The sequence below is a fragment of the Nannospalax galili genome, unplaced genomic scaffold (genome assembly GCF_000622305.1).
Source record: "Nannospalax galili isolate Female #2095 unplaced genomic scaffold, S.galili_v1.0 scaffold357, whole genome shotgun sequence".
NCBI classification, from domain to species: Eukaryota; Metazoa; Chordata; class Mammalia; order Rodentia; family Spalacidae; genus Nannospalax; species Nannospalax galili.
Genome location: NW_008340410.1, coordinates 82,191 through 89,903, shown reverse-complemented (window position 1 = coordinate 89,903; position 7,713 = coordinate 82,191). Strand labels below are relative to the sequence as shown.

At 43.9% G+C, this 7,713-nt stretch overlaps 1 pseudogene; it reads right to left on the bottom strand.

Moving 5' to 3' along the window:
* LOC103736020 overlaps positions 1–7,283 on the bottom strand; it is a 13,438-nt pseudogene extending 6,155 nt beyond the window's left edge.
* Positions 7,284–7,713: the final 430 nt, after the last annotated feature.

The following is a 7,713-nucleotide window of genomic DNA, read 5'->3' as shown; positions in this document are numbered from 1 at the left end:
CTCTCATAGCTTTGGAGAGCACTATGCAAGCTGCTAAGGGAGAACATCAACAAATGGTCCAACCCCAGCTTCAAGGCCTAATAACCACATCAATGATGAGCACAGCAAAAGACACTGGGGCACTTTTATCTTGGGGGTAATCAACAGCTATCTAATTAGTCTTAAAGCCCATTCAGTGGGAGGAAACTCATGTGTGGTACTATAAACATTGCCAAATACACATGGCTGGAGAGATTGTAGAGAAAACCCCAAGGCTGTCACATCTCTAAAGAAATGTAATTTCTTACTATGTACAAAATATGGATCCTTATATTTGCAGACAAGTATCTCAGTCACCACTCATCAAAGAAGCTTCTTTTGCAACAGATGGAGACTATTACAGAGTTCCACAACTGGTCACACACAGACATAATCTGTGAATTGCCCAAGCCTAAGTGGCACATCTACAATGCAACCTCCGCATCTAAGGCTCTTGGAACATAGAACAAGAGGTAAAGAGGACACTAATGCATCTCTCAATTCTCATCAGTGAAGCTCCCTCATGCAACAGAGGGCCAGGAACACAAAAGGTCACAAATGACCAAAGTGCAGAGAGTAAGAGTCTGCAGAGTGTGAGTCTTATGTTAAACCCCACCCATCCAGAGCTCAGGGACCATTTTGGAAGGGGGTGGGGGGTGAAAAGATTGTAAGAGCCAAGGAAGGAGTACAGGACCAAATGGAAATGAGTCCTACAAGCTCCTAGGACTTTACACATATAAACCTACAGCAACGGTGTCAGCATACACAAGACCTGTGCCAACTTAAGCAGACAAAACCCCAGCACAGAACTGTGGAAATGGGCAACAAGCCACAATCTTAGTCAAAGAATTATTGACAGCTGATTGCTGCTAGGTGAGAAAGAGCTGATCTTCTTAAAGGAAGGGATTCTAAATAGGCTGCCTAGACCCCAGTGAATGAACGTGCATTGAGAGACATTTGGTGACACTAACTTGACATGATAGGCCTTGACACAAATGACAGAATGTATGAATTCCAGTGGGATGGGGGGCTATGGAGGGTACCAGTGGGGAAGGGGTATAAAAATAAGATTAAGATGTTCTGTGTGAAATACACAAAAATTCAATGAAAAATTTGCAAAAAAATAAGGAAAAATTATTACTCTCCCTCCCTCGGCAGCCATCAACTGTGGATAGCTTCTCAGCGAGCAGTGGGCTTCATGAGCCCCTCTTCTATCCATAAATTTATTTTTATAAAATACTACCTTCCCATAAATGAAATTCAACACATTTATGATGTCAATGGTCAAATCTACCAGGTATTTCATTTAGGAATAGTGAATCAATATGAAAGTTAATATCTTTTAGAAAATAGAAAAGGAATAAACATTTCCAATTCTTTTTCTTCTTTTTTTTCCATGGAAAGGCTCAAACTGAGGACTTCTACATGCTAAGAAAGGTACTCAACCTCTAAAATGTACCCTGAGCTCTTCCAATATAAACTCAATATAATGCTGATGTCAAAACTGGAAATGGCATTATAATAAATCCAGCATACCACACAAGCGAAATAAAACTAGACACAAAAGGACAAATACACAGGTTCTAATGTACATGTGGACCTACACAATCAGACTCTTGGAATCAGAGAATAAAATGGTGATTGCAGAGGTATAGGGATTAGACAGAACAGGGAGTTGATGGTCAAAGGTATAAAGGCCTGTGTACAGAAACAACCTTGAAATTTGCTACACAGCTGAATGCAGTCAGTAATAGATGATCTCACGGTTGGCTTTAGTGGTCAGCTTGACACAGATGGGAAGAGGAAGCCTCAGTTGAGGAATTTCCTTTATAGGCTTGGCCTGTGGGCATGTCTGTGGGGCATTTTCTTGATTGTTGAGTGATATGGAAGAATCCAGGCAGGTGAGCAGGTGAGCCTGAGTTGTATAAAAATGCAGACTGAGGGCTTGAGAGATGGCTCAGCAGTTAAGCTCACTAACTGCTCTTGCAAAGGAACTGGGTTCAAGTCCCAGCACGTACATGGCAGCTAACAACTGTCCATAATTCCAGTTCCAGGGGATCCAGCCTCCTGTTTGAGTTCCTGCCCTGAGTTTCGTAAGTAATGAAGTGTTAGCCAAATAAACCCTTTCCTTCCCAGCTTTTTTTTTTTTTTTTTTGGTCAGTGTCTTATCACAGCAATAGAAAGCAAACCAAGACAGATGATTGCATGTTTCAAAATCGCTGAGTAAATTTCAAATGTTCTCACCAAAAAAGCTGGTTTTGTATTTGAGGTGATGAATACGTAATTATGTTGATTTATTTCACACTGTATTCATAAATCATAACATCACTCTGTACCCCATAAATATATACAATTATATATACTGATTTGCAATAAATTTAATTTTGTTTTAGAAAATGCAAACTGTGACATACAACAATATAAATGACTCACACCGAGTGTGATTCTATTCATAGAAAATTCAAAAACAAGCAAAACTAAAAGGTGCCATTTAAGTTAGATGTTTTAACTGGAAAGAGGTACAAGGAGGGGTCCCAGGATGCTGCGAACACCTGCACTGACCTGGGAAGGGACTCAGATTGTGTGTTCTCTTTGTAAGACAGCAAGGTGTATAATTAGGATTCTTTTAGTTTATAATATACATTTCAACACAAAAAATATGAAATACACTGAGTATTAGTATTTTTATATTACTGTTTTAGTGCTATGCAAAACAATACATGGAATATGAGCTGAGCTGCACACACAGGTCTCTGATCTCTACAGACTTAGGGCATAGAGCTAAGGCTAACATACATACATTAAATTAAAAAGCAATACAAACTTGGCAAGTTAGAAAATAAAACAGGCTGGAGAGATGGCTCAGAGGTTAAGAGCACTGGCTGCTGTTACAGAGGACCCAGAGGAATGGCTAACAACCATTCGTAGCTCCAGTTCCAGGGAAATTCAATGCCCCCCTCTGACCTCTGCAGACATTAAAACATAACACAGGTGCAATTCCATACATGCAGGCAATACACTCATATGGACAAAAATAAAAGTAATAAATAATTTTTTTTAAAAAAAAGGAAATTTCTTCTCCCACACTCTAGAGGCCAATAGTCCAAAATAACATTGCCAGAAGAGCCACATTCCTTACAGAGGTTCTGGAAGGGCCTTTTCCCTTCCAGAGCAACGCCTTACAGTCCTTGGCTTCTGGCAGCATCTCCCTGATCCCTGCCTGCCTTCCTCTTTATGTGTCTCTCTGTGTCCTCACCTCTTATCACAACACCAGCTACTGTATTTAGCCCTCACCCCTGCCATATGATTAGTTACATCTGCTAAGATCTTATTCACCAATAAGATCACATTCCAAGGTTTCAGGACATTTGGATCTGGAGTGTCCCTGGAGGCCCATATAGTAAAACCTCAGTGAACAGCCTGTGGAGTCTTGGGGCGGGGGGATGGAAACTAGCAAGAAGTTAGGTCATTGGGGGCATGACCTTGAAGGGGATATTGAGACCCTAGCCCCTTCCTTTTTCCCCCTCACAACTTTCCAGCTGTCATGAGATGAACAGCCTTCTCTGCCACACTCCCACCAAGACAGACTGAGTTGCCACAGGCCCAAAGCAATAGGGCCAGCAGCCCTGGACTGACACCCTGGACAGTGAACCAAGATGGACTTATCTCTCTTTCAAGTTGATTTATCTTGGGTTCCACACAGCAATGGAAAGCTAGTTTATACTCTTCTCAAACTACTGTATAAAACAATTTTAAGTTTAAATTTAGGCTGGCCAAAGGAATTCAGAAAAAGAAGTGATCACAGATTAGAGAGGAAGCCACAGGAGAGTGAGCCTAGAATCCTGCCACTGAAACTGAGGAAGATTGAAGTGAGCTGGCTGGAGGAAGGTGGCACAGAGGCAAGACTGACTGACAGGGAGAGTTCTGCCTGGGAAATGGGACAAAATAAGATGGAATGAATTCCATAAGCCAGGTTATGAGAGTCCTTGAAACCTGGCAGATGAATTTAGACTTGACCCAATAGGAAAGAGGAAACGACTGTGAATTCTCCAGCAGGGACGTACCATGGTGAAAGCAGTGTTTCAGGAAGATGAAGCTGGTGACAGAGGCTAGATGGATGGGAGGCAAAGGGACTGGAAGGTAGCATACTCTGTCCTTTCTGCTCTGGATGAATGTAGGGTACCATGAGACATGTCGTTTCATTTTTAAAAAAGAGAAGATGCCACTACAATTACTCTCCTACATCTTAAGAAATATTTTGAACTCATTCCAAAACAGAAAAGCGGCCCAGGTGACAAGCATTTGAAAATGCTGTTTCTCTGTTTAAAATTCCCATTTAGGGGAAGAGGAGGCAGGAACTGACCATAGTTCTTTGTTACTCAAAGTGCAAAATTCTCATCCCCTGGGAGACCTTTAAAAAGCAAGAACCAGGGCCAAAGAGACAGCTCCATGGTTAAAAACACCAGCTGCTCTTACAGAGGACCCAAGTTGAGCTCCCAGCACTCACTGGGCAGCTAACAACCATCCATAACTCAAGTTTCAGGAGATCTGATGCCGTCTTCTGGCCTCTGTGGGCATTGCACGACACAGGTACACTTACATACATGCAGGCAAAACACATACACATAAGATAAAAATAAATAAATCCAAAAAGTAAACACAGAAACTTGGCCCATCCCAGAATCAACATTAACACCAGAATCCCCAGGGACCCTGCATACCTATAAACTTGTTCCTTTCAGGTTCCAGCCATGGTAACTTTCTGCTGGACTGCATGTGTGAGGGTGCAGATAGGACTGTTAAAACTGCTATGCCTGCTTGCTTCCTGTGAGGAAGCTGTCACTCTGTAGCACTGGACAGATACCCACAGAGTCAGGTGCTTATTCATCCCCCTGCCCATCTCAGGGGGCATGGCTGTTAACGGATGAAGCAAAGATGACTGACTGCCAGGTGAAATTCGTCACTCAGCACACGCAGCTGAAGTTGAGACATCTGCTTGTCTCTTCTCCACTCTGTGGATCCTAGCTCTACAGTAACACTTTTTTTTATATAAGTTGAAATTTATCTTCATACGATAGGGGCTTCACTGCTGAGGAAGTATGGAAGTATGGAGGAGGAGACTGCCAGAGTGGTGCAGAGAATGAAGATCAGCAGACGAAATCACTCACCTTGGGAACATGATTCCCACTCTGCTGGGCAACCTTTTCATCTGACACTCCATCGCCCCATCACAGAATCCTTTGAGAACTATCCTTTCTATGTCCAGGTTGCTAGAAGGAACTGGGCTCTCAAGGCTACCCATTAGAGCAGAGCTCTGCAAACGTTAAAACACATGCAAATTATCTGAGGGTCTCATGGAAACAGAATGGGGCTCAGGAGGTCAGGCACAGAGCTGACTCTGAAGGCCACGCCACAGTGTATGGCGAGGCCCTTTGCTTGGTTTGGACCTCAGGCAAGTAGAGACAGTGGTAACAGAATGGAATGTGGTAGAAGTACTTCTGTGGAGGGAAGGAAATGAAGTCAAAGGTACAAAGGAACAGACTTGAACCGGAAGAACACAAAAGGCAGTTTTTAAAACAAAGCTGATTTCTAAAAAAAAATCAATAAAGATGAAAATGTGAAATCCTGCAACAGAGTTGGTCTAGGAGCCAGAATTTGGTTAAGCATCGCTTCTTTCTACCAGAGACATCCACAGCTTGCAAATCTTGATAGGGATTTTCAAATCCCTGGGCCAGAAGGATGATAGGGAGAAATATTGACTCTGGCAGGAAGATCTTCCTCGCTGATCCTGGACATCTGGTAACTAAATCTTTCAGAAGGGCAGAGCTAGAGGTGGTGAATTAAACACCCCTCCAGCAGAGGCGCCGATGGTGGTGTTTTAAATGAATATGGAAGCTAGCCAGTCTCTTGCCATTGGATTTGCAAAATCGCATTACATATTCAGATGCAAATAGAAGGAAAAGGAAAAAAGTTTGTCAGACTGTATTTGTTAAGACTCCATTCCAAAGGCAATCAGAAGCATAAATGAAGGCACTTATCAACCCAGCAAAAATATACCCTGACTCAGTTAGGCCAACTAACCACTATGAAGGCAATTTCCACTGGGCAATAGGATCTCTACCACCAACTCACCATGGAAGGCAAATGCCATGCAGCCAAAGATGCAGATCATGGGATGATGGCGTTCCAAATGGATATTTAGCGATCAGCAGCCTTCACACTTAGCTTTTTGAAGAAGTGAAAGGATGTACAGCTCCTAATTTTAAGCTTTATAAAACACCCTTATCAAGAAGTAAGATAAAGAACAATTTGTCTTTCTGTAGCAATACTATAAAAAGCAAACAACAAGACAAAATAAACCCAATCAGCCCAGAGAAATCTACCTGTGCTGTCAACCTCCGTCCCAGACTATCACTCCCACACACCCATCCAAGGCTGTCAGTAGCAGGTGATCAGTGATGGACTCTAACCAGCGCAGTGTCAGTTAGGCAAAACTGTTTTCCAGTGAGAACAAGCCCTGCTCAAACTGACTGGTGACATGAATTTCCACACTTTCTTTAGGTTCTGATGTTGAAGCCTGACCCAGCTCAGAAACTAAAGTGAGCTGTCACCTGCTCACCATAAAGCACATGGCAAACCATTCTGTTTGTCTTCTGCCACTCCATGTTGGTCACTTGGCCTGCTGAGCCACAGCCATGTCCTCTTGCTTCCCACTTTGAAGGCAGAGGCCGCGCTCTAAGAACCCAACCTCACTACTTCCCAGTTCTTAACTCAGATGTAAAACCCATTAGGATTCACAGCTCCCAAATTCCACATGGATACATGTAGTAGTGTGCAGCTCAGAAAGCAGATGGCTCAGTCATGAAGTGGAGGATGAGGTCGTGGCCAACAGTGTGGGGGAACCCACCAAGCCCCACTCTGCAACACACAACCCAATTCTACTACTGTGCATCTTTGACCAAGGAACCCTTTCGGGGGACTCAGCCACTGCTCTTCTGCAAAACAGAGATAGCTGCCAGTGTTTGGAGATCAAGTGAAAGTATTTTAAAGCAACTGACCCCTGGCTCGGTAAAGGTTTTAGGAGGGATCCAGAACAGCAAATAAGAAGGAAAGGTTGCGTACCACTGACGTCAGCCACTACGCACCTGCAGCCGAAAAGCAAAACCAGAAACAAAGCCACGCTCTTCCGATTCTCCATAACAAACGTTCCCCGTGGCTTTCCTGTACCCATTGAAAGTATTGTTCAGGCCCATGGCTAAGGCCATTACCGTTTCTCTTAGCTCCTTTAAGATTTTGTTTGGACTGTTATCAAGTGCAGCTCTCTATGAATACATTGGATGGATGAAGATAAGGATTATCCCTTAGACGTCCTGTCACCCAGCACCTGAGTTAAAGTCAGACTGTATGAGGATTTTCTGTTCCTTTGTGGGGTTCGAAGGTAGGCTACCCCTTCAGTGCCACCCCTGGCAGCAGGCTCGGCGCAGCTCCCGGGCCTTTTCCCCAGCACAAGGCAGCGCTGAACGGATTGTGGGGGCTGCTTTAGGGGCGAAGCCAGCGAGGCACAGCGTCCTGGCCTACGGAGGGTTCTGAGGCTTGTGCAGGAGCCCGACCTTGCCAGTGGAGTGGCAGACAAGCAGGTGGCTCTGGACAGGAGCTGCGCCGAAGGCTTGAGCACAGGTCCCTGGGCCGCCTGCT